General features: G+C 40.5%; 1 long non-coding RNA gene across 2 annotated transcripts; it reads left to right on the top strand.

Annotated features, from left to right (window-relative positions):
- Positions 1–347: 347 nt before the first annotated feature.
- On the top strand, positions 348–27,717 carry LOC134341038 (uncharacterized). Of its 2 annotated transcripts, none has more exons than XR_010016700.1 (4): positions 348–415; positions 1,084–1,291; positions 7,509–7,633; positions 27,691–27,717. It is a non-coding gene; the product is annotated as an uncharacterized LOC134341038 (long non-coding RNA). The 2 variants fall into 2 exon arrangements; XR_010016701.1 differs by lacking the exon at positions 27,691–27,717 and adding an exon at positions 14,421–14,630.
- The last annotated feature ends 96 nt before the right edge of the window (positions 27,718–27,813 follow it).

Raw genomic sequence — 27,813 nt, 5'->3', positions numbered from 1 at the left:
TTGAACAGGGGTGTAGAATTGTCATTTTCATTGTATTTTTATATAATCATCTACATATATAGAAGCATCTTTCTTTACAGTAGCAGCTGTCATGCCACTTGATTCTGGCTATTTTATACATTAATTGTTATCACTGGAATTTATGTTATCTCTGACTTGAGTATGAGATGACCACAACTTCTTTTTCTGTTGTCTTTTCTTTATCTTGGCTCTTCTTTCTTGTTCATTTTCCGCTCTTGTAACTTTTAATAAAACAGCCAGAAGCAGCAAGTTTAATGTCTCATTCTTTACTTCCGAAGATCCTTTTGATTGTAAAACTATCAGGATCAAACAGAACCAAGATGGATCAACTACATGACACTTCAGGATGAACAAGGAAAACATATGCTGGATCTTACCATCATTAAAGATGAAGGTATTTTTGGATCCTCCTCCTCCATTTAGCTGGTTAATTGTCCACTACCATTCTTGAGTGTAAGTGGCAAGACTGCAGTGGTTTAATCTGATTCATTGGTTGTGAAATCTCTTAAATTCTCTATTAAGAGAAAGTACTGGAAGCACACAGCAAGCTAGGCAGCATCCGCAGAATGAGAAATGAAATTAATATCTCAATGGTCCTTCTTTGGAACTGTAAAAATGAGAGTAAGCTAGCTTTACTCTATGGAGAGTGAGAGTGTGAGTGGGTAGGATAAAAGCAATATTTCTCATAAGACAAAGCTATGAGTGCTATGGGTTCAGGCTGTTAACAAGGTTATCGGACAGATGTGTCAATGGGGATAGTGGGTGAGAAAGGGAGAGGGGGTAGAGAGAGAGGGGGAGATAGTTAAAAAAACTGAAGGAAGGAACTTAAAAGTTATTAAATGAATGCATTTAGAGGGTGAGAACACAAATAAAGGAATGCAGACTTTGCAAAATGCAAATGTAATATATGCACAGCAGGTCAGACTGTGCTCATGGAGGAAGAAAAACTGAGTCAATATCACAGATGGACCACCTCCCTCATTTGCCTATTACCACTCACCTAGACTGACCTATCACCTACCAGATCTTACTCAACCTCTTCCCTTCCCTCTTTCATTCCAGATGACGGGTCTCAACTCAAAATATCGACGGTCTATTTTCCTCCAATGATACTGCCTGACCAGAACTTTGTGCGTTGTTCCAGATCACAGCATCCATATCTTCTGCCTCCAGTGTACAGTTGGTCGGAAGAAGAGCAAGTCATTTTGTGATTCACATTGAAACACTGCTTGGATCCCTAGACGTGGAACAGGGAGATACCAAATGGCAGGTATTGCATCTCATATAGTTGCTTGGATAAATACTGTCAGAAGAGTTGATAAATATGGGAGAGTGGACCAAGAATTACAAAATGAAATGGCCTCATATCACAGTTTATGTTAGTTTGTTCAGATTTTCTACCTACCTCATTTGCCCATCTCCCAATGACCTCATTTGTATCTTATCTCCATGGCAACACTGCTCTCACTTTAGCAGACATATTTCTTTTATCCTACTCATTCCTCTCTACTTCTCAATAACTCTGAACCAACTTGCTTTCTCTCTTCCTCCATTTTGATGAAGGGAGTCTCAGCCTAAAATATTGAATCAATTTCTCTTTCAATCAAAATTATAAAACTTTTTCTAAGTGTAAAAGAAGAAAGATGGCAGCTAAGGAAGGAAGAGGCCCCTCAGTGACCAAAGGCATAATGTGTGTGTGGAGCCAGGGGATACAAGCAATGTCCTAAATAAACGCTTCTCATTGGTATTCACCAAGGAGAAGGATGTGGAGGTTAAAGAGTTAAAGGAGAGTTAAAGTACACTGTCATTCTGAAACAAAACTGTGTTAGGAAGGAAGATGTGTTAGAAATATTGATGCACATTAGTGTGAATAAATCCCTAGGGCTTGATGGGATCCATTCCAGGATGCTAAGGAAAGCAAGGAAGAAGATTACTGGGGCTTTGACTGAGATGTTTGCCCCTTTATTAGCCATGGGTGAGATACTAGAAAATTGGAGGATAGCTAATGTTGCCTCATTGTTCACAAAGGCAAGTAGGGATAAGCCTGGAAAATAAAGACTGATCAGCAATTTTTTAAAAAATTGTAAAAAGATGCTGGTGAATATTTTGGAGGACAGTATTTATGTTCACTTGGAAAAGCGGGGACTGATAAAGAGAGTCAATGTGTTTTAGTGTAGGAGAAATCATGTCTCAAACATTTGATTGATATTTTCGAGGAGGTTGTGGGAGATGTGGAGTTAGATGTGTGTACCAGGCATTAATTCAAGCAAGAATCAGTCTTCAGTTCTTAATGTATATTGCAAGCAGACATTAAATGGGTGGCTTTGGACGCAAACATTACTGTCTACAGAGCACAGACCGCTGGCCCACAGCTGTTGAAGAGATATGGTTTGTAAAGTGATGTGACTATGACACAATTTCATATGCATCAACCAAATGTAAGAACATTGGGGTATCTTAATTGGCCCACTTCAAACCAGGCAATGCTGGTTAAGTTATTTTGCACCATTTTGACTGAATTCAAGGAAAATTCAAGACCAAACTGATTCTGTCACTTACCATATCATACAGGGTTAAAGGCATATTTTCTCTATAAATCATTGGGATATTTGTGACATCAGAGAGCACATGGATTTAAGGTTCTCTGTCTTCAGGAGCTTTCAGACCATCCTTGTGAATGCTGAAGGCAGCGTCACAGGCAGAGTAGATGTTCCAGAGGATATCTGGTATGCTGCCTTCATTGCTGTAGGAGCTGGGAAGTCACGTTGCTGTGATATAAGGTGTGATGAAGTCATACTTATGACTCTATGACTTGGAGTATTGTATACAGTTTTGGTCAACCTGTTATGGGAAAGATATTAAACTGGAAAGAGTGTAGTAAAGATCTACCAGCACGTTGTCTGAATGTGGGGGCCCGAGTTACAAGAAGAGGTTGTGTAGACGAGGACTTTATTTTCTGGAACATAGGAGATTGAAGGTTGACCTGACTGAGGTATATTAGATCATGAGGGGCACAAACAGAGTGAAAACACATAGTATTTTTCCCAGTGAGGAGTAGAGTGGTAACTAATAGTTTTATTCCTATGCCATTCAGTAAGCTACTCCCACATGGGAGGAATTCCGATATTATAAAAAGCAGTGTTATCAATAATGTTGAGTTGAATAACCTGCATGCTGGCCTCCTGTTGTGTTCTGCACTCTCCCTCATTTACGAACACAACAAGGAGGTGCTCAAAACAAGAGGACATGGGTTTAAGATCAGAGGTGAGCAATTAAAAAGTGGCATCAAAGCAGGAACTTCACTCAGAGGATCCTGTGTACTTGGAATGAGCTGCCAGAAATAGTGGTTGAGGCGAACACATTGGCAACATTTAAAAACCATCTAGCTAAGTATGAGGATTAGGAAGGCTTAGAGGTCTAGGGGCTAAATGTGGACAGGGACCAGCTTGCTTGGCAACACAATTAGCATAAACGTGTTGGCCAAATGGTCTGTTTCCATGGTGTATTTCTCTAATTACTTCATCCCAGCAAAGGTATTGATGAAGGCAGCAAAGTAGGTGTGTTTTACATGGACTTCTTTGAAGCTTTTCTCAAGGTCATGCATGGTTGATAGATCCAGAAGGGTAAGGCACAATAGACTTGAGTTGTACTGGCAAAATGGATCCAAAATTGGCTTGGTGATAGGAGGTAGGGGTAGATCTGAGTGGGTGCTTTTCTACCTGGAAGACTATAACAAGTGCCATACCATAGAGATCTGTGATGGGAGCCTTGTTGTTTGTAATACGTATAGGTGCCTTGGAAAAGAATGTAGGTGGTCTTATAAGTATGGCTCTAGATGGCATGAAATTGCAGGACATAGATTAGCTGGAAATTTGGGCAGAGGACTAGTAGATGGAACTTAATCCTGATATTTAATCTGCTCTAATGCCATGCACAAGTTTGCACATAATATCATTAGAGTGGGCTGTATCTCAATTAATGATTGGTCAGAGAAAAGGAAGGAAACAAAGAGCTAAATAACATGGTATTAATACAACAACCTTTCCCTGAATTTCAGCAAAACCAAGCAGCTACTTATTGACTCCAGCAGCGGGGGACATGCACGTGCTCCTGTTTACATCAATGGCATTGAGATTGAGGGGGTCGAGATCTTCAAGTTCCTAGGTGTCAAGCTATTGTGATGTTCCTAGATTATCACCAATAGCCTGTTCTGGTCCAAACACATTGATGCCAGGGTCAAGAAAGCTCACAAATGGCTCTGATTCCTCAAGAGAGGAAATAAATCTGGCATGTCACGAACAACCCTTACTAATTTTTGTATATACACTGTCAATGATAATAAACTTAATCCTGATTCTGATTCAGGTAGGATGATTTCCTATGGTGCATTGATCATAATTGGTAAAAGTCAATGGGGGCATGCCAAATTTATAGCCACCTGAGGAATTAGAGGTATTGGTGAGCTTTCTTGGCTGTGGCATCAATGTGGTTGGATTAGCATAGCTATTGATGGCATTCACTTCCAGGAACTTGAAGCTCAACCCTCTCAATCTCAATACCATTGATGTAGACAAGAACAAGAGCATTGTCCCCCTTTGAGAAGATAAAACAGTAGTCAATAAACAATAGTCCGACATAAGTGTATGGCAACTGCTCAGCACCTGACTGTAAGAAGCTGCAGAGAGCTCTGGACATAGTTCAGCACATTAAAGAAACCAACCTCCTCTCTGTTCATACTTCTCACTGCCTCCATAAAGCAGCCAGAATAATCAAAGACCTCTCCCACTATGAATATTCTCTCTTCTCCCTCTTCCATCGGCAGAAGATACAAAAACCTGAAAGCATGTACCACCAGGCTCAAGGACAGCTTCTACCTAGCTGTAATAAGACTATTAAATGGTTCCCTAGTACAATAAGATGGACTCTTGACTTCAGAATCCATGTTGTTATGATTTTGTACTTTATTATTTATCTACACCACAGTTTCTTTGTAGCTTTTACACTACATTGGTATTGTTATACCTTGTTCTACCTCAATGCACTGTGCAATGATTTGATCCGTATGAGCAGTACGCAAGACAAGCTTTTCACTGTATGTGTGACAATAATAAACCAATTCCAATTCAAGTCTGAGATAACAGGATTTAAGAAGCCAACTTCTGGTATGACATATAGAGTAAATGGCAGGGACGTCAGGAAGTCTGTAGCTCAGTAGAAGTGGAAACAGTTTTTTTTTCCTCTGCTATATTATGTATTGCATTTAACTGCTGCTAAGTTAACAAATTTCATGACACATGCTGGTGATAATGAACCTGATTCTGAGCAGTGTAGTTAAGAAGGCATTAGGTGTGCTTACATTCACAATCTGAGACACTGAGTATGAGAGTTGGGACATCACGTTGCAGCTGTCTTAAACTTTGGTTAGACCACACTTGGATTACGGATGTGATTTGGTAAAGGGAGTGCAGAAGAGAATCTTCAGATGCTACCCTGAATGGAGGGCTGTACTTCTTTTTTCAGAAAGATTGCATAGGCTGTGTTCATTCTCATAGGGACATAGGAGTTAGATGGGTAATCATTTAAGGAACTTTTATGAGTTTCTACAATATAGCGACAGATAAAAAACCCATCAACAAAATGGAGATTTATACAGTGCAAAACAAACATGTCCAATATATAGTTCATAACATTAAAGAAAAAGCACCCAAAATAAAATCATGTAAGATTAGTATCCACCCCAACCTCCCACTAAAAAAAACCCAGGCCAACCATTTCTATGTATAAAAGAAAAAAAAATTAATCAGAGCTGTCGACCCCACAGAGCTGTAAATATATGTAAGAAAAAAGAAAACATAATGCCCACTACCAAAACTATAATGTAATTCACAACAAAAAGCCGTAAAACCTACAGAAAAAAAAGCTGAAAGTAAGGGATTGTAGTACAAAAAAAGGATAAACTTAACCTAAAGAGGAGTTATGACAGTATTCAAGAAAAGGTCCCCACACCTTATGAAACTTTATGTCCGAATTAAGAAGTGAATAATGAATCTTTTCAAGGTCTAAACAGGCCATAATATCACTAAGCCATTGAGCGTGATTGGGTGGGGCAGCATCTTTTCACCTAAGAACTAACCGTCTAGCCAAGAGAGAGGCAAAAGATAATGTTCGACATTTAGTCGGACTCAAGTGCATGCCTACTTCACCCAAGGTGCCAAAAAGAGCAACCAGAGGGTTAGGTTCTAAATGGCAATTAAGAATATGAGGTAGGGTTGAAAAAACTTCTCTCCAGAATTTCTCTAGACTAGGACAGGCCCAGTACATATGGATAAGTGAAGCCTCACCCACTTTACACTTGTCACAAACGGGACTAATGTCAGGGTAAAACCGCGATAATTTAGTTTTAGACATACGAGCCCTGTGTACAACCTTAAACTGCAAAAGGCAGTGGCCAGCACATAAAGAGGTTCAGTTAACTGACTTAAGAATTGAATCCCAAACCGCAACAGATACGGAGATATTTAAATCATGTTCCCAGGCAGTTCTAATTTTATCGAAGGGGGCATGCCTCAAAATCACTAACTTATCCCGAATAGCAGATATTAAACCTTTACTCAATGGGTGATTATTTAGAGGTTTATATAGAGAGCATTGGTAAGTTAGGCAGTTAAAGTCTTTGTCCAGGACCAGGGGATCTAGAAGTAGATGGAACAGGTTTAAGATGAGACAGAAGATATTTAAAGGCGATCTGAGGGTTTTTCACACATGATGGTGGTGGTTATCTGGAAGAAACTACTAGAGGTGATGATGGAAGCAGATACTGCTACAGGGTTCAAAAATGCATTTGAACATGTACATCAAATGGAAAGGAACAGAGAAGTAGGGGCCTAATGCAGGCAACTGGGATAAGTGTAAACTGACATTGACAAGGTGGGCTGGAGGGCTTGCTTCGGTGCTGTATGATTCTATGATTTTGTTTCCTGACCTTTGTACTGCTACCATTTTCTAGTTTTATTTCAGATTGCAATTATCCGCAGATTTTTGATGATGCTGGAGAATGCATATGCTGGAATTTGGAGCATTGGAGCAACAAACTATCTGTTGGAGAAACTTAGCAGAGTAAGCAGCATCTGTGGGAGGAAAGGAATTGTCAATGTTTCTGGTCGCAATGTTGAATCTTGATACATGATTTCGTCACATAACATTGATAGTTCCTTTCCTCCTACAGATGTTGCTTCACCTACTGAGTTCCTCCAGCAAGCTATTTACCAATGACTCTTTATTTTAGTTTTCATGTTTTTATTACTGTTTAATGAAATATGTTACTTGTACCTCATTGTTGATAAGGGTAGAAGTATAGGCAAAAATCCTTCTTGAAGTAAGAATAGTGTGGTGTATCTATATTTATTGTATATCTTACCATCAGAATATCTGTATGCATGGGCAGAGTCTGGCCTTATTGAAGAAAATCTCTTCTTCTTCTTCCTCAGCCCATCACTTCTACCACGGCATAAGCCATCGACAACAGCTCGCCAAAGTCCTCTGACCTGGGTCAGTCTTTCAAGCTACCTTCAGATATAGTCCATCTTCTTGGTGTATTGTTCCTCTCTCAGAGGTGAGGTCCTTTGAGCTTTGATTGGTGTTTCTGTAGCTATGGGTTTTTACGGGATGGGGTTGCTAGCCCCATGCCCAACCGTTCCCCTTTCAGAGCCGGGCTTGGGACTGTCCATGGTTGAGTTAGAAAAACCTCTAGCTTTACTGTATTCAGTGACTTCACCTGCACAGCATACAGAAGTCTCATGATTTGCAACTATGTGAAAAAAGCAATACATCTTCTTGCCCATCTGAAATAGCTGACTTCATATTCTGCAACTGTGCTCCTAAGTGCTATGTATCCTGACTAGTGGAATCATTCTTTTTGTAGCCATCCTGTCAACTACTTTCAGAGTTATGAATGCTTCAACAATTGTGAAGCTTTCCTCTTATTCTCATATACTTTAATGAATATAGGCCCAAATATTCAACTTTCTTTCATATATCAATCTCTTCGTCAAGTTAAGCACCAAATGAATATTTGGTTCCAATGCACTTGTGCCCATAAGTACTGAAACCAAACTACTGTATATGTAGTACTCCTGTAAAGTTGCATCAAAACTTCCCTACTTTTACCTACAATACCTTTTGCAATGAACTTTAACATTCCATCAACAGTCGTAATTATTTTGTGCACCTGCATGTTAACATTTTGTGTTTTATTATTAGGACTTCCAGATCCTTTGTATTGTAATATTATTAGCCTCCCTTGCATTAAATGATACTTACTTCATTCTTTCTTCTATAGTGGATAATCTCAAAATATCCCAATTTATATTTCATCTCCCAACTTCTTACCCACTCAGTTAACCTATCTATGCAGGCCCTATGTATCCTCCTTACAATATATTAACTCATCTATCATCAATTCAGTTGATCCCTTCAACCTTGTCATTAATTTATAGATTAATAAGCACTGATCCCAAAAACATGTCACTAATTACTGATAGCTGATCTGTGAACGCTATATTTACACTAACTCTGTTTACTCCTGGTTTGCTCCTCACCTCCCATTCCAATATACTTCCAACTCTGTGCACTTGTTGCAGTAAGCTTTCATCTAGCATCTTATTCAATGCCTCCTGGAAATCCAAATACACGATATCTACTGGTTCCCTTTTATCTACATTGTTTGTCCCATCCTCAAAGAACTCGAAAAAATTTGGCAAGAATGATGATTCTTTCATAAATCTCTATTGATGCTGCTTTGATAAACTGATAATTTTCTAAATCTCCTGTTGTTACCTCCTTTGCAATGGATTCTGGTGTTTTCTCATTGTCAGATGTTAAGCTAACTGTCTTACTGATTTCTGCTTTCTCTCTTCTTCCTCCTTTCCCGGATAACACATTAAAATTAATATTTTTTCTAAACCTCTATAGAAGGTAATTTTGGAAGATTAAACCAACTCATCCATTATCTGTGCAATGACTTTATTTAAGCTCCAAGGATGCAAGCCATCAGATCCAGGAGACAGTCAACCTTTAGTCCCATTAGTTTGCTAGGTACTTTTTCTCTAGTGATAGAGTTTGTTTTAGTTCCTTCATTCTTAAAGCCCCTTGATATTCTATTGGTACAGGCATATTTTAGTGTCTTCTGGAATGAAAACTGATGTGAAGTAATAATTTAGAAATTTCTGCCATTTCTCAGTTACCCACTATTAACTTACTAATCCTGTACCACAAGGGACCAGCATTTATTTTAGTTACTCTCTCCTTTATAAATATCTGCCTTGCAAATAAACCGCTAGGTCATTTGATGTACTGTATGTATATATAGTATCTATGCCTTCATGCTTTTGTGAAGACATCAAAAGCTGAGCAGGAGAGCTGAGGGTTGACCTTTGTCATTTGATGGCTTACAGCTGAACTGATATCTAACCTTGGCTGCATGCGAATTAAAAAACACAAGAGATTCTGCAGATGCTGGAAATCCAGAGTAACTCACATAAAATGCTGGAGCATTTCAGCAGGCCGTACAGCATCCATGGAAAGGAATAAAGTGTCAACATCTCGGGCTGAGACCCTTCATTGGGAAAATTAATCAATCTGATGAAGTCTTGGCTCAAAATATTGGCTGTTTATTACTTTCCATAGATGCTGCCTGACCTGCTGAGTTCCTCCAGAATTTTGTGTATTACCCACGTGAATTAATCCCTTTTAAATCTTAAGATCAGTGTGACCATCTGATACCTCTTAAATCTGCAGGGTACCTTGAATTTATGCACCAAAGGGGGATCAACCCTCTAGCTGGACCTCTGTGTGTCTAAGTTTTGCCATTATTGCGTGCATTATTGATTAAAAAAAGATACCTCTTTGAGCACACCCTATTGTTTAAATAATGTCGTATCTTAGGAAGTGTGGAAATCTCAGGATATCCAATCCAGTATTGTTTATGGAGAGGAGGTACATTTTGATGAATATTTCAGCAGTTTAAATGTTCTCATTAACAAGTTACAAAAGGCACCCAGAGTAAAAATGCAAAAAAAATCTAATTGTTACAGACAACATCAAAATGTCTTAACAGAACTGCCATCATTTCAAAAGTGATTAACATATTGAATTACAGATGCAACCCACACAAAATCAGGCTATTTGCCCTAGTTAGTCCCCATCAGCTTGTTTTGATCCAATATACCCTACCCTCATCTTAGTAACTTACTTAAGCCCATCACCCCAGCTGCGCACATAGGTCGGCAAGAGCAGCTTGCTACAGTGCTCTGACATGGGTCAATCTTTCAAGTTCTCCCCATGTGTAACCCACTGAAGATCCTTCCTCTCCCAGGATGAGGACTTTGGAGCTCCTTGTTGGTGTTTCTGTAGCTCTTCGTTTTTACATGCTAGCCCCTGTGCCCAACCCTCCTCCTTTCACACCCAGGCTTGGCAAGGCAGAGTTCTTCTTTCATCATCCTTCATCAAAATCTGCTGGTGTAACCTCTGTTTCCTTCTCCCTGTTATAAGTGGAGAACTATTTTCTGTCACACTTTATTCTACATTGTTCCTGTTTTATGTTGTGTTGTAGTTGATCTATCTTGTTCTACCTCAATGCACTTTGTAATGAATCGATCTGTGTGAACAATATAATCTTTTCACTGTATTTCTGTACATTTAACAATAATAAACCATTTCCAATCCATTTCTGCTCGGGATACTTTAACCTATTCTCTTCTTTCTGCCTCAAAGCCAGCAAACTATACATTCTACTAGCAATCCATTGAGATTATGTACTATTCATTAGTTATTTGCAAATTTTCTTTAATGGAGCTAGCTAGATTACAAAGAATTTTTGAAATTCTTGGCAAATTACAAACATGGAATTATTCTTGGCTTCATCCTTCAAACCTCAGTATTAATTTCATTCAGTATGACTTTCTCTTTCAAAATCTATGCTGAATTTCTTTTATTGCATTGTTTTTTGGTCCGTTACTGCTTATTCTCTCGTTGTTGGAGATAACTTTTTTGTACCATTCTCTGTAACCGAAGTTTTCATAAGTCCCATTCCCAATCCTCAACTCTTGCTAAAACATCACTCTGTTTGGATTTGTGAAAATCTCAAGTTTGCATAAAATTATTTATTATCGTCAGAGACTATCTGATAACATGAAATTTACACTAAATTGAGTGGAAAAGCAAATTGTGCAGAGGGTGCAGAGAGATATAGATAGGTTAAGTGAGTGGGCAAGAGTCTGGTAGATGGAGCACAATGTTAAATGCAAATATGTCCACTTTGATAGAAAAGATAGAATATCATATTATTATTTAAGTGATGAAAGATTGTATGACACTTGTGTAGAGGAACTTAGGAGTATTTGTGCATGAATCACAAAAGGTTGGTTTGCAGGTGCAGCAGGTTGTCAAGGCAAATGGGATGTTGGCCTTCATTACAGGAGGGATTGAATTTAAGAGAAGGGAGGCTACGCTGCAACTGTACAGGGTACTGGTGAGACCGCACCTGCAGTACTGCAAGCATTTCTGGTTTCCATTCTTGAGGAAAGATATAATGGATTTAGAGGTGGTACAAAGTGTTAGGGATCATTACTTGCAGGGTGAACAGCGTTGAATAACATAATTATGGATTAACTAAAATGAGAACCAGTCTTCAGGAAATAAAACCTGTATACAATTTAGCTTCCAACTGATACTTTGTGGCTAGTGAAACCAATCATTCTCTGTCCTATTGAAACAACATTGGGAAACACAATAATGAATGTTCCTGCTGTTAGGACATTGTTAAAGCTGTATCCCTGACACTTAATGCACAGTTCAGGACAGGTCTGTTTTGTCACTTAACCTTCTGGTTAGTTGTATATTCAACACAAAAGGGCCATATTTTGGATGCCTCGAGGCTTTTGGAACAGATACCAGTAGGGACACTGATAGTTGGGATGTGCTGCCATTGAATATAAGTAATTCTGTACATTAACCTGACTATATTCCTAATGGCAAAGCTTAGTAGGTGATTAAAGCAATTGAAACTATAATTAAGCATTTTTAACTTATCTTTGTGTTGAACATGTGAGAGGAGAATGAGTTTTTTTGATTTCTTCTGGACTCCCTCACTCCTGGAGGTTTGCTGTGTGTATAAAGACTTATTATTTCCCAGTGACGACTTCTGTATGACTCAGCTTTAGTCAGTCACAGCAGAGTGAAGGTTCAGCAGCTTGATTCTGGAGATGAAGGGATTTGCTATCGGGAGAGAATGAGTTGTGTGAAGAAGGATTCTTCTTTGTCAAAAGAATAAGAAGGGATCTTTCAGAAACATATAAGATTATGAAAGGTATAGATAAAATAGAGGCAGAAAAGTCCTTTCTGCTGATGAGTGAAACTTGAACTAAGGGGCACAGCCTCAAGATTCAGGAGAATAGATTTAGGACAGAGATGATGAGGAACTACTTTTCCCAGGGGTTCTTGAATTTGTGGAATTCTCTGCAGAAGGAAGCAGTGGAGGCTACTTCATTACATATATTTAAGCCACAGTTAGGTGGGTTTTTTTTTGCATAGCAGGGGTATTAAGGGCTCTGGGGTAAAAGCAGGTAGGTGGAACTGAGATCAGTCATGAACTTAATGAATGGCAGAGCAGGTTTGATGAGCAGATGACCGACTCCTGCTCCTGTTTCTTATGTCTTATGTAAATAGACATCGTGATGTCTGTAATAATGTGTGATATTAGAATACATCCAGTGTGAAAAAGGGATTTTAATCAGGACTACATTTGAATTGGGGTCATAATTGAATATTAAGTATATCTGAATTGTGCTTGTTCAAGTTAGGAATATCCAAGAATCCTGAATAACCTTGAGCTGGTATCAGAGTCCCTAAATATTGGGTTATATCTAATGCAGTTATCTTAGGTTATAGGGTGTATTTGGATGATGGTATCCCTGAAATCCTGGGAATATTTAAATTGGTCCTACACAAAATCTTGTACCTATTTCAGTTAGTACTTATTAGGAAGATATATTTATCAGGGTTAGAATTATCCTGGAATTCTGGCAGTATTTAAAAATGGCATAGTGATAGAATTCTAAACATACTTTAGTTGTTATTACCTTATACCATGCCTTTATTTTGATCAATATTATCCTGCACTTCATGTATATTTGGGTTTGTAAACTGTAGGATCCTGGCTACATCTGGATTGTAATTATTCGAGATTCTATATGTATTTGGAAAGAGATTATCCTTGAATCTTGGATATTTTGGAATTGATATTGACCAGGATTCCTTGGCATTTTCAAGTCTGTATTTAACCAAAATCTGTGTATAACATGAATTGATAGTGCAATGGGATCCCATGATTGACTAGGCTTATACTCGTTGGAATTTAGAAGATTGAGGGGGGATCTGATTGAAATGTATAAAATCCTAAAGGGATTGGACAGGCTAGATGCAGGAATATTGTTCCCGATGTTGGGGAAGTCCAGAACGAGGGGTCACAGTTTGAGGACAAAGGGGAAGCCTTTTAGGACCGAGATGAGGAAAAACTGCTTCACACAGAGAGTGGTGAATCTGTGGAATTCTCTGCCACAGGAAACAGTTGAGGCCAGTTCATTGGCTATATTTAAGAGGGAGTTAGATATGGCCCTTGTGGCTACGGGGGTCAGGGGGTATGGAGTGAAGGCTGGTACAGGGTTCTGAGTTGGATGATCAGCCATGATCATACTGAATGGCGGTGCAGGCTCAAAGGGCCGAATGGCCTACTCCTGCACCTATTTTCTATGTTTCTATGATATATTTACACCAACATCACCACAGGATTAAGGGTATATTTTAATGGGGATTCTGGGAATATATAGATTAGGATCATTCTTAAAGTGATAGATACACCAGGGAAAGAGGCCTTTTGTTTCACTGACTACATACCCACGAACAACCATTCACTTTACAGATCCCACATTAATCATCATTTTTGTTCATCTCCCACATTCCCATCAGCTCCCCTCAGATTTCGTCACTCACCTGCATTCTAGGGGCAATTTACAGCCTACCGGCCCAGATATTTTTTAGATGTGGGAGGAAATTGAGGCACCCAGGGGAAAACTGCAGGGTCCAGACTGCACCCAAGGTCAGGATTGAACACAAATCCATGGGCACCCAAAGGCAGCAGCTCTACCAGCTTTTCCACTGTGCAGCAACTTGCATGTTGAGAATATTTGAATTAAGATTGCAGGTTCAATGTGGGTTTATTTGCTTTTAATTATAAATAAGAACAGAAAATGCTCAGAAAATTCTGCAGAGAGAGGCAGAGTTCATCAAGTCATCGGACCTGCTGAATATTTCTAACATGTTATGTTTTCGTTTCATATTTTTAGCATCTGCATTTTTGTGTGGGCATTGCCACTGAACCATGACCACATCAGAACGCAGGAGAAATCTGACCGTGTTTGAAGGAGTTCTTCAAATGCTTCAATCTGTGTGCTTTGCGGTTAAGGACTCGGAAGACTGAGGACCTGCTTGTCTCCAAACCCGCCCCACCCACCCCACCCAGTGCAGGTTAATGTGAGATTGGGATTACTCCCGAATGTAATGCATGTCTATAGCAGGGTTGCCTTTAATTTAAAATGTAGATCTGGATTGGACTGCATTTTGTGACAATATGTTGCTCTGCAGTGGCACCATGTGCGGTGGTAGGCTGAAAATCCAAACAAATATTTGGTCTCCGTGCACCTCCCACGTTAGCCTGCGCCAATTTGTAGTTTTCAGTCCATTCTCTTTCCAGCCTCCAGATCCTCAATCCAGTTTCCCTTGGTGCATGCCTATTCTATCCCGCGTGTCCACATACACACACCACCACCACCGCCACCAACAACAACATTTCCAGCTGCCGCATAACCTGAGTTCATCAGGTTGTTCGTCCGTGACTATGTTCGCCGTTGGCTTCAGCCCAGGAAATGGAGCCGGATACAGTATATACATTGATGGTTCCCGGCATCAATACACACAGCATCCACTCATGGCCTGAAGCAAGTTCCCTAACAGCTATTGTTCGCCATCGATTCCGATTTCACTTTATTCTCTGTGATCCGCTGCATAAACTCTCATTCCTTTTATTAGGTAAAAAGAGTGGCTGCAATTAAAGCAGTGGGCCGAGAAGCAGATCAGTGGAGAGCAGAGAGGCCCCGGATCCAGTCAGACAATCAGAATAGTGGGAACCATGCTAAAAACAGAAGCAGGCGGAGAGTGCGGGTCCAAAATTGAAACTAGAGGAAACAACGTGGGGAGGGAGCGAATTAAGAGGAATTGTTAAATGTAGAATAGTAAAAAATGAGAAACGGGAACGTGGATTTCTCTCAATCTTAGTTTCAGCGAGAAACTAAAATGCACACTTCTTTCCGATCGCTCCATATCTACAGTTAGCGACAGGCATTTCTGGAAATATTTCTAACAATATTCTGAAGTGTAATAACCGTGCCTAACATATTTCCGTGTACAGAGTCCCTTTAATCAATGCTGTTCTGATTTCACGCACCGTTGACAACCGGTAATGTAAACACATCGCACAGAAAGTTTCGTCAACTTTTCCGCCGGGGATCCCTCCAGATCAATCGTGTTACCTATTCCGGTAGAGTGACGGAAGGTGGGTTACACTGCGGGAGGCGACTGCTACCCGGGGGGAATTGTACGTGATTGTAGTGCTGCTCTCTGGCGGCTGTGCGTTGTTAGAGTGGAGACAATCTCGCCTATTGCTGCAGTACATCGAACTCCGCTGCCGGTCTCAAGCATTTCCACACCCTAGTTTGATGACTGAGTTATGCTCCATTTGATGCCAAGTAAGCAGGGTGAGATGGCCCTACCCCACAAATGCTTCCTACATCAAGAACTCCGCTTCAAAGCTAAAATGCCAATTCTCTCTCAGGGTTTCTGAAAAATCGAAAGTAAAACCCCAGACGCTACTATAAATCATCTCTCCCGCGCGGCTTCGAATAAGTCGTGCCAATTTAACTGTGGATACACTGGATGTATAGGAAATGGGTTTAAACTGGGTTCAACAGACCAGATAACGTTTTTGATGCTTCATTGCCAGAGATGATTTGCTTATGCAATCAAGAGAATCATTAAAAACGCACAAAGTAAAGTAGTTAGCAAAGGAGAAAAAAGCAATATGTTAGACCCTGTTTTGCTGGAAATCCGGAATGGCACCAACAAAAGCAGAATCTGACGAAAATATGCACCGTGGTTGTTCACTACACGCGACTTAAAGTCGGCATTGTGCAAAACGCTGCAAACGGTCAGCAGGTCAGGCGGCACCTGTGCAGTCAGAAAGTAGAGTCGATGTTTCACGTCGAAGACGCTAGTTTCGGGAAAGAAACGTTAAGTCTGTTTCTCTTTCTGCAGTTGCTCCCTGCCCTGCTGAGTGTTTCCAATATTTTCTGTTATTTTTAATTTCCGATTCCCAGCATATACAGTGGGTTTTTTTTTCATTGTTGTACCAGACCAATAAAACGGGCAATGGTCAGATGAACTAAATGTGACAATAAATTGGCAGATTGGAATGCCGAGACAAATCTGAGTTGCCCATGAATGTACTTTCGGGAGCTCTAAACTAGGCCTGACCTCCAAAGAATCCACACGAAGCGGCTGTTAAAGCCTAGGTTAACTGCAAAAGAAGCAAAGTTGTTCTTCTAGGGTTACCCAAATCAGTTTTCAAAAAGGTATAAGTTTCGGTCAGAAATGCAAATTTGTTGCATACCCATATGTGCTTTACACGATTTGGGTCCTCTGCTGGTCTGTCCCGGGGGTAAAATCTCTTTTAATGACGATTCAATCCATTTAACGCTATTACTGGACTCTTTTGTCCCCTGGGGCTGTGCGCCAGTTACTGCCCTTCTTCGCCGGAAACTAACCGTGTGTGTGGTGGGACTTCTATCGGTACCGTGTAAATGAAAGGCGCTTCCAATTAATCGGGGCATTGTTTTTGCCCCGCGGTTGCATCTCCAGTGGCTGTAAGTCAAAGAGCGTAGTAGAAAGATCATTAACAAGAACGCGCACAGGGAATAGAAACCCAACGCTGACCCGAGGCGCTCTGTGAAATGGTTTTTTTTTGACAATGAATCGCCCTATTTATTCTAACCCAGCGGGTCCCCTACCCGCAGTCATCTTTCCACCTTAAAGGGTCCGTTTCATTTCTCTAAGAGGTTGCCAAGTTTCAGAAGTCCCGAGACAGTTACACTAAGATGTATATTAAACTAGATATAAACCGCTCATTCATTTGGAGAGAGCGATCCTGCCGTTCAGTTTTAGAAGAAGACTGTAATGGTTTATTTGCAAATTAAACTACTACTGGTGTCCAAGAACGGAAAAGCCTACGAAAAATGGTGGATACAGCCTAGTTCATCACAGGGAAAGCCCTCCACACCATTGAGCATATCTACAAAACGCGCTGCAACAAGAAAGCAGCATCCATCATTAAGAACCCCCATTATTTAGGCCACGCTCTCTTCTGGCTGTTTCTATCAGGAAGGAGATACAGGAGCCTTCGGTCCCATACCACCAGGTTCAGAAACAGTTATTGCCCCTGAACCATCAGGCTCCTGAACCAGCATGGACATTTTCACTCAACACAACACTGAATTGACCATTGAACATAACCTTTGGGCTCACTTTTAAATACTCTACAGCTCATGTTCTCAGTTCTATCTATCTATCATTCAATCTATCTATTTATTTGTTTATTTGTTTGTTTGTTTATTTATTTATTTATTCTTTATTTCCCTGTATTTGGACAATTTGTAAGTGAATTTTCATTGATTCTGTTGTATTTCTTTGTTCTACTGTGAATGCCTGCAGAAAATGAATCTCGGGGTAGTATTTGGTGACATATAAATACTTTGAAAATAATATTTACTTTGAACTTTTGCCTTTGCCATCTTGAAGAAAAATTGAAGGTGTATAATGTATATGATGGAAGACCCTTGCATCAAGGAAAGCTTGTTCCTTTTATTTTCATTTAGGGATGTGAGTTTACAACCATATAGATAAAAGTTATTCCACAGATCAATTTTGCTCTGTCTCAAAGTGGCAATAGCATTTGTGACATCATGAATCATACAACATGGAAGCAGGCTCTTCGAGCCCCTGTGTACATACTGACTATGAAGTATCCATCTATATTCATTCCATTTACTAGCACTTGATATATACGTAGCCTTCTGTGCTTTAGCAATTCAAGTGCTTGTCCAGGTATTCAATGAATATTGTGATAATCTCTGCCACCACCATTTAGTCAGGCATGGGATTCTAGATTCCAACTACTTATATGTAAAAAAAAATCCTCTTCAGATCCCAGCTCTCCCTTACTTTAAGTCCACTTCCTCTGGTTTTATATACCTCCATTTCTTATGTTCTTATGTTCTTATTATAGGGCATACTTTCTTACAACCAACTCTATACCTCATAATTTTTACGGCTGATCAGGTTTCCACCCAGCCTGCTCCACTTCAGGAAAAACAAATTCAGCCAATCCATTCTCTTCTTATAAACAAAATGCTCGTCAAAGTGAATCTCCTCTACACCCTCTCCAGTGTCATCACACCCTTCCAAAAATCTGTTGACCAGAAATGTATGCAGTATTCCTGCCATGGCCTAACTGATGTTCTCTAAAGCTGTGTCATAACTGCCTTGCTCTTATATTCTATGTACCAGCTAAAGAAGGCAAATAGCCCATACCCCTTCATCAGCACCTGTACTGCCACCTTCAGAGTCCCTCTGGCTTGTGCAAGCAGCTCCTTCAATATTCCAAATGCGTGAGCATTCACTGCGTGTGTTGTATCCCTATTAGTCCTCCCAGAGTGCATCACTTTGTATTTATTGAGGCTAAATTCCATCTGCCTGGCCTCTGCCCATTTTACTATCTGTAGCCTGAGACTATCCTTCTTACCAACAAAATACCACCAACTTTCATGTTATCTCCAAACGTTTGAACTGTACCTCCTATATTTTTATCCAGGTCATTGATACACATGACAAACAACTGGGGTCCAGCACTGATCCCTGTAGTACCCCGTCAGGCACAGGCTTACAATCACAAAAGTTAACCCTCCACCATCAACCCCTGCTTCATATTACCAAGACAGTTTTAGATCTGATATGGTGCAATCTTTTGGACCAATTTCCCAAAGGCCATGTAGGAACCATCAAGCATACTGCCTCAAAAAATTTTGTTACCCCCCTCTGAAAAAAGAAAATTGCTAACGTTAATTAGATCAGATCTTCTCCTAAGAAAGTCTTTGAGTAGTCCATACTTTTCCAAGTGTAGATTAACCCTGTGCCTTGCAGTTTTTCCCAGTAGTGTCCCTACTATTGACATTAGCCTCAAGCCTATAATTGCCTTGCTAATGTCTGCTACCTTTCTCGAACAAAATACCTCACTCGCTGCCTTTCAGTCATCTGGCACCTCGCATATCACCAGTCAAGTTTTTAAAATCTCCATCAGGGACCCGGAGATCTTCTTATCTCCCAGAGCAAGCTGGGATACACTTCATCAAGGCCAGGGTATTTATCTACTTTTAAGCCTGATAAGGTATTTAACACCAACTTTTTAGTGATAGTGTGTTCACCCTCTGCCCCTTTGAATTCTGCGTCTGTAGAGAATATAAATGAGAAGTATTTATTAAGAACTTGCCTATATCCTCTGGCTTCACACACAGACTGCCAATTTAGACGCTTGTGTGTCCTTTTATTTCCCCGGTTAGCTCCTTTCCCTTAACAAATATAAAAAGTATCAGTAACATTGTAAATTGCATTGATGCCATGTTAAACTCAGTGGTGAAATTATGGCCTTCTGTCAGCCACCAGTCAGACAGCAAGTTCCTTCTGATCACTGGATTCTACAGTTACCTGTAACACTACAGATTATCCCTTTACGATTCTATACATCACCTCTATTGCTGCACTCTGCTGCCATTGCAAATATGTTCCATTCCACAAGAACACAATAAAATAGGAGCAGGAATAGGACACCTGGCCCTCCAAGCTTGCTCCACTATTCAATATGATCAAAGCTGATCTGCCCCAGGCTTAACTCTTCTTATCAGTTACCCGTAACCCTCAATTCCCAGATTTTTCAACAAAAAAATCATCTACATCTTCTTTAAATACCTCCAGCGATCTTACCTCCACAAACATCACTCACACACCCTGGTGTCAAGAATGCTAGGGATCTACCACCCTCTGTGAGAAGAAATTCTTATGCAACTCCTTACCTTGTAACTACTTTCCCTCCACTGAGACTCTCCAATGTCTCAACATTGATCCTGTCATGTTATACATTTCAGAAAAATTGCCCTTCATTTTTCAAAACTCTAAGGAATACAGATCCAACATCTTTAGGCTTTTGTCAGTAGGACAGCCCCCTCATTCCAGGAATTTGCCTGGTGAACTTTATCCAGGCAATCTCCATTGCCAGTAATAAACACAAGAAATTCTGCAGACGCTGGAAAACCAGAGCAACACACACAGAATGCTGGAGGAAGTCCTTCTTCAGAACTTGGCCTCAAACATGAACTGTGTATTCATTTCCATAGATGCTGCCTGATCTGCTGAGTTGCCCCAGCATCTTCTGTGTTGCTTTCCATTGCCAATATATTGTTTCTTAAATAAGGGGACAAAAACAGTACACAGCACTCCAGGTGTACTTTTACCAGTACCCTGCACAAATATAAGAATACTCCTCTACTTCTATACTTCAACCCCAGGCAACCTTTTCTCCTCCAAATCAATAGTAAACATAGCGATTATTTGCGGTCCAAAGGCTGATCCCACTAGTTATGTTTTGCAGCATGAAAAAGATAAATTTGTACCTACTCTCTATCTTCAGAGTGATCACCAATCTTTAATTCATGGTACTATTCATACTCAAGTGAATGTGCACAGTTTTTTCCCCCCAAGGTTGGGAGAATCAAAAACTAGAAGGCATAGGTTTATGGTGAGAGGAGAGAGATTTAAGGGGCAACTTTTTCACCCAGTGGATGGGCAGTATTTGGAACAAGCTGCCAGAAGAAGTGGTGAAGACTTGTGTATTAACAACATACTACGATTATGATTATGAGGACATGCAGTCCCCTTTTATTGTCATTTAGTAATGCATGCATTAGGAAATGATAAAAATGTTTTTCCAGAATGATCTCACGAAAACACATGACAAACTGACTTAAAAACTAAAAAACACATAATTATAACATATAGTTACAACAGTGCAAAGCAATACTGTAATTTGATAGGAACAAACCATGGCACAGTAAAAGTCTGAAAGTTTCTGGAAAGTCCCATCATCTCACGCAGACAGTAAACCTCCAGCGCCGCCAACTTGCCGATGCAGTATCCCGGAAGCATCCGACCAGAGTCCGACTCCGAGTCCGTCCGAAAACTCCGAGCCTCCGACCACCTCTTCGACACTGAGCACCGAGCACCATCTCTGTTGAGCGCTTCGACCCCAGCCCCGGCAACATGCAATACGCAAAGCCGAGGATTTGGGGCCTTCGTCTCTGGAGATTCTCAATTGCACAGTAGCAACGGCAGCGAAGCAGGCATTTCAGAAGTTACTCCAGATGTTCCTCTGCGCTTCTCACGGCTGTCCCCATCAAATCTGGATTGTGCACGGCACCCCTAGTTACATATATCGATATTCATTCGAAACGGCCGTGCACTGCGTTGCGCTGCCATCTTCTCCTCCCTCCCTATATAAATTAGCTCTTGGACAGGTACATGGATATGAAATGTTTAGAGGGATATGGGCCAAGCACAGGAAGGGGATTTTGGTTGGCACGGACCAATTGGGTTGAAGGGCCTGTTTTCATGCTGTATGGCTCTATGACTCTGACTTTTTCCTCCAACACTTTCTCTTCTACATGGCATCTTGCTAAATTTCTTCTCAAAATCCAAATACAAGACACCTACAAGATCCCCTCTGTTGACTCTATTTGCTACGTACTTGAAGAATTCTTTGATGAAGCCATGTTGACTTGGCTTGACCTGCATTAATCTTCTTAAAAGATTTGCTATTTCTTCATTGATTCCAACTCTAGCATCTTGCTAACCACAGATATGAAGCTAACTGGTCTAACATGTCTTGATTTTTACTCATCCTCCCTTATTGAACATGGGAGTTACATTTGCATTTCAATCACTTGTACCTCTCCAGAACAAAAAGAAATCAGAAAATCTTCAAACAATAGCTCTACTATCCCTGCAGCCATTTCTCTTAAACCCCTTGGATACAAGCCATTGAGACTCTAATCCCATTAGGTTTTCCAATATGTTGCCCCTTGTGGCAAGGATGACCGCATTTGAAACCAGCTCATCTGTTATATTTGGGTCATTTACAGTGTCCTCCACTCTGGTTTATTATTGTCGGAGGAAGCGAGACACAGAATGTTGACTTAAAGTGATCTGCTATTTCTTTCCTTTTATTAATTCCACAACCTCACTCTTTCGTGGTCCCCCATTTATTCTGGTTACCATAGCATTGTTATATATCCATAGAAATTCTTGCTATATGTTTTGATGCGACTTGGCAATTTTCTCTCATAATTGTTTTTCCACCTTTTAGCTTTTTAATTTTTTACTGCTGATTCATGAAAGGTTTTCCTAATCTTCTGGTTACTAATGACTTTCGCCACTTTGCATGCTGTGGTTTTTTTTCATATTTTCCTTGAGCTTCTTTGTTAACCACTCTTTCTCATCAGGTCCCTCGAAGTAAATTGTTAGGCAGTGTAGTCATACTAAACCTGGATGGAACATTGGTTAGACCATCCTCACAGTACTGCCTATAAATCTGGATGAATTATGAAAAGATATAGAGGAACTGAAAATTTATATGGATAATAATGGATATGGGGAGTGTGTGTATAATTATCAAGTGAGAACGATCGGATGGATTTCATTACTCTTGAGAAAAAAAGTGCTGAGGATGAATTGAGCGAAATCTTTAAAATTATGTAAAACTTTCACAGAATGAATGCAGAGAGAATGTTCCCATTTGTGGGGAAGCATACAATGTGAGGTCTTCAATGGATACAAGTATACAAGTAGGGGATTCAAAAGAAATATTTTCACCCAAAGAATGGTGGGAATGCAGAACCTGCTAAAACAGGGGGTGGTTGAATTGAATATAATAGAATGTATTTAAAGGAAGACTGGACAAGCATAGATAAGGACGGATGGAAAAAGTCTCTAATTGAGAATAAACGCAGAGCAACACATACAAAATGCTGGAGGAACTCAGCAGGCCAGGCAGTGTCCACGGAAAGGAATAAACAGTCGACGTTTCGGGCCAAGACCCTTCATCAGGGCTGAGAATAAATTCAAATTATTTAGTCTGAATTGCCAGCTTTTGTACCATCTAGCTCTGATATTTCAAATTTCCTTAGTTCTTGCCATTTAACTATTTTAGCTCTGAACATTCACATCATCAGTTATACAGTATTCTTCATTTTCTCTGGTCCCATAGTGTTACTGCCTTTTCTAACTCAGTAAAGCTCTTGTTAGTTCCTATATGTTAGTTATTGAAATCTATCTTCCAAGCCTTCCCTGGTAATACTTGCCAATTCTTCCCTAGCCACATTGACAATAGCATTGGTGCTGCTTCATGCACCCATGCTGAGCTCATCAATTTCATCAACTTTGCCTCCAACTTCCACCCGGCCCATAAATTCACTTGGTCCATTTCTGACACCTCCTTCCTCCTTCTCAATTTCTCTGTCTCCATCTCTGGAGACAAACTGTCCACCGACATCTTTTATAAACCTATTGATTCTGACAGCTATCTTGATGCTAACTCTTTCCACCCCATCTCCTATAAAAATGCTATTCCTTTTTCTCAGTTCCTTTGTCTCTGCTGCATATGTTCTCAGGATGAAGCTTTCATTTCTCGGACATCAGAGATACCCTCCTTCTTTAAAGAGCGGGTTTCCCTTCCTCCACCATTGATGCTGCCCTCACCCGCATCTCCTCCATTTCTGTGCTTACCCCATTTTCCTGTGCCTGAAGTGGGATAGAGTTCCTCATGTCCTCACCTACCACCCCATGCACCTCCACATCAGACACATCATTCTCCACAACTTCCACCACCTTCAACGGGATCCTACCACCAAACACATCTTTACCTCCCCCCTCTCCCCACTTTCCACATGGATCACTCCCTCCATGATTCCCTTGTCCATTCGTCCCTCCGCTCTATTCTAGTTCCTGGCAGATATTTCTGCAATCAACAGAAATGCTACACCTGCTCATTCACCTCCTCCCTCACCTGCATTCAGGGCCCCAAACAGTCCTTCCAGATGAGACAACACTTTGCCCGTGAATCTCTTGGGGTTGTCTATTATTTCCGGTGCTTCCAACGTGGCCTCCACTACATTGATGAGACCTGGCATAAATTGGAGGACTGCATTGTTAAGCACGTTTGTTCCATCCGGCAAAAGCAGAATTTCCTGGTGACTAACCATTTTAATTCCTATACCCATTCTCGTGTCGACATGTCAGTCCATGGCTTCCTCTTTTGCCACAATGAGGTAGCTCTCAGGGTAGAGGAGCAGCACCTCATATTCCATTCCAGGTAGCCTCCAACCTGATGGCATGAACATTATTTTCTCCTTCCGGTAATTATTTTTTTCTTTTTTTCCCTTTCCTCTCCCCTTTACCTCTTCTTGTATTCCCCAGTCTGGCCTCTTACCTCTTCTCCTTGTCTGCCTAACACTTTTCCCCTCCTTCTTCCCTTTCTCTCATGGTCCTCTCCCATCTCCTATCAAATTCTTTCTTCTCCAGCCTTTTGCCCCTCCTACCCACTTGGCTTCACCTATCACCTTCTAGCTTGTTCTCCTTCCCCTCCCCCCCACCTTTTTATTCTGGCATCTTCACCCTTCCTTTCCAGTCCTGATGAAGAGTCTCAGCCTGAACTGTTGACTGTTTACTCTTTTCCATAGATGCTGCCTGGCCTGCTGAGTTCCTCCAGCATTTTGTATGTGTTTCTTTGGATTTCCAGCATCTGTAGAGTCTCTTATGTTTATATCCAACTTGTGTGTTTTAGTTAGATCAGTGACATTATAATTTGCTCCTGTTGCTTTTTTCACTATCAGGAAATTTGCAGATTTCCTGTTGTCCTGCTCCAAGGGCTGTCAGTATTCCACAGGGCTCCCTCTGGAGCTTAGTTGTTAGTGCCATATCTAACATTGCAGATAATATTATGGAGATTATTTTGTCCAAACACTGGAAACGGTTGCTAAATTGATACAGTACTAATGACCTTTGGATTGAGCACATAACCTCGGTCCTGATTACTGAGTGCTATAATTTGAATTTGTCTCAAGGTCCTAAAGCAGAAACCTGCAGATTTAGCACTCAATTGTCGATTTGAACAATATATTCAGGCAGGACCTAGTAAGAGTAATTGAAGAGTTCTCTGGCTGACATATAAAAAAAATCACATTGCAGGCCGGCTCAAAGATTGGATGACAGAGTGCCCAGTTTCTTGGCTTTGCCTGTCCTCCTTCCTTCCAGACTAAGAGGGAAATCCCTCACTATATATCCCTGCCTAAACCATTCCATTGTACTTTCTGCTGATAGCTTTTGTAAGTCACATTAAGTGAAAAATTTAGCAAAAGCATTTTTGCTTTTTGAATATCACTGGAGTTAATCAGTTCACAACAGGTGGCTGTGCCTTTACCTACCAAGGGCCTAACATTTGGAATTTTCTTCCTAAATTTCTGTCTTACCATCTTCCCGTATATTTTTAAGACAGTTTTTAAATCTTTCTACCCAATATTTAATACTTCATCTGGTTTCTGCTTATTGGTGTCATCATTTGATAGTTTTGAATTAATGGCTTCAGCATGTGCCATTAGTAGTATTTCATCTTCCCATGGCCTCATTTGTTCATGTATATCAAAGTTAAGAATAATCTTGTTTCCTGTGTACTAATGCCATCAGAAATGTCATAGATTTCCTCTTTGCTTTGTGTTGGTTGGATTCATAAAATATGCACTGAGGGTGTGTGAAATACTGCTGTATGAAAGACACTTGTACTTTCAGACTCCCCATCGTTCCTTTACATGACCGTCATTAGTAATTTTCCATATTACTTCCTATTCCTATTCCTATTTCTTTTGCCTGTGTTGACCTTCCCAGGCACCCTCTCAGGAATAACAATGGCTTTCTGTAGACTTTGTTCTTGTGCCACTCACACAAAATGCTGGAGGAACTCAGCAGGTCAGGCCACACCTACAGAAATGAATAAACAGTCGACGTTTCAGGTCGAGATCCTTCATCAGGACTGGGAAGGAAGGGGGAAGAAACCAGAATAAGAAGGTGGTGGGAGGGGAAGGTGCATAAGCCAGAAGGTGGATAGGTGAAGCCAGGTGGGTGCAGGAGGGGAGATGTGTAGCGGGGTAGGGTGACAGGTGGAAAAGGTAAAGGGCTGGTGAAGAAGGAATCTGATAGGAGAGGAGAGTGGACCATGGGACGAGGGACAGCAGAGGGAGGTAATAGGCAGGTGAGGAGAAGAGAAGAGATAAGGTGGGGAACTGAAGAAGAGGGAAGACGCAGGGGGAAAATTACTGGAAGTTAGAGAAATTGATGTTCATATCATCCGGTTGGAGGCTACCCAGTTGGAATATGAGGTGTTGGGCCTCCAACCTGAGAGTGTCCTCATGACTGTAGTCTTGCACTGTAGAGGGATTGAATCCATGACCATGGCATTATTAGCACCATGCTCACATCAGCTGAGCTGTCTGACAAAATAAAACTTTTTTTCTGACAAAAGAGATAAGGCTGAGCTTGATTTCTTCTTCAGTCACCCACACTACAGTATTCATTTGTTTCTGTGTGTCACTATTAGCATTAATATTGGAAGTCACCCAATGTTCTGTGAGTTTTATTGCTTTCTGTAACATTTGACTTCCCTCTCAGCCCTTCACACTGGAGTATTCAGCAGCTTTTCAGATTTGCTTTGAAATTTGGTTGAGCCAAAAGTAACTTCATATTTCCTGTGATCCCCGTTAGTTCTATTTGCAACATTTCAGAAATACCTTTGCTACATGCATTAGCTTAATGAATAATACAGCAGAGTTCCTCTTAACACTTTGTTGCCATTTTACCAGTGTTATTTCAGATGTCCTCTGATGAGATTTTGAACTATCCCGAGAATTCTAGATTCTTTCTGAATATTGTGAGATTTGATCATGTCTAGCATAATAATAGCCTCAATTTATAGTGTTAGGGCATATTCTGGAGTTAGGTTATATCACAAAATATTAATTTCAGCAACCAATCATTAGATATGGGTTGTAGATTAAATCTTAAATGCAGCCTTGGACAATAGTTTCCTGGAGCTGTGGACCCCGGTTAAATGAACACCAGACAATACTGATTAACGCAAACATGAGGAAATCTGCAGATGCTGGAAATTCAAGCAACACACACACTAAATGCTGGTGGAACGCAGCGTTCCACCAGCATTTTGTGAATACTGATTAACGTTCATTTTGGGTGTCTGGAGTGTGGGTGCAAAGAAGAGGGTGTGAAAATCGTATGTAATTCAAAAGAAGCATTGTGGATGCATTGTAACTTTAGAATTTTTCCTTTGATCTTTAGCATATAAAATGTCATGCAATATTGGGTCAAACAGACCTCTTCCTTCGAAAGTATCTCAATATGATGCCAACACGAGGAAATCTGCAGATGCTGGAATTTCAAGCAACACACATAAAACTTCCT

Source organism: Mobula hypostoma, chromosome X2 (assembly GCF_963921235.1).
Source record: "Mobula hypostoma chromosome X2, sMobHyp1.1, whole genome shotgun sequence".
Lineage (NCBI taxonomy): Eukaryota > Metazoa > Chordata > Chondrichthyes > Myliobatiformes > Myliobatidae > Mobula > Mobula hypostoma.
This window is presented reverse-complemented; position numbering and strand designations above follow the sequence as displayed.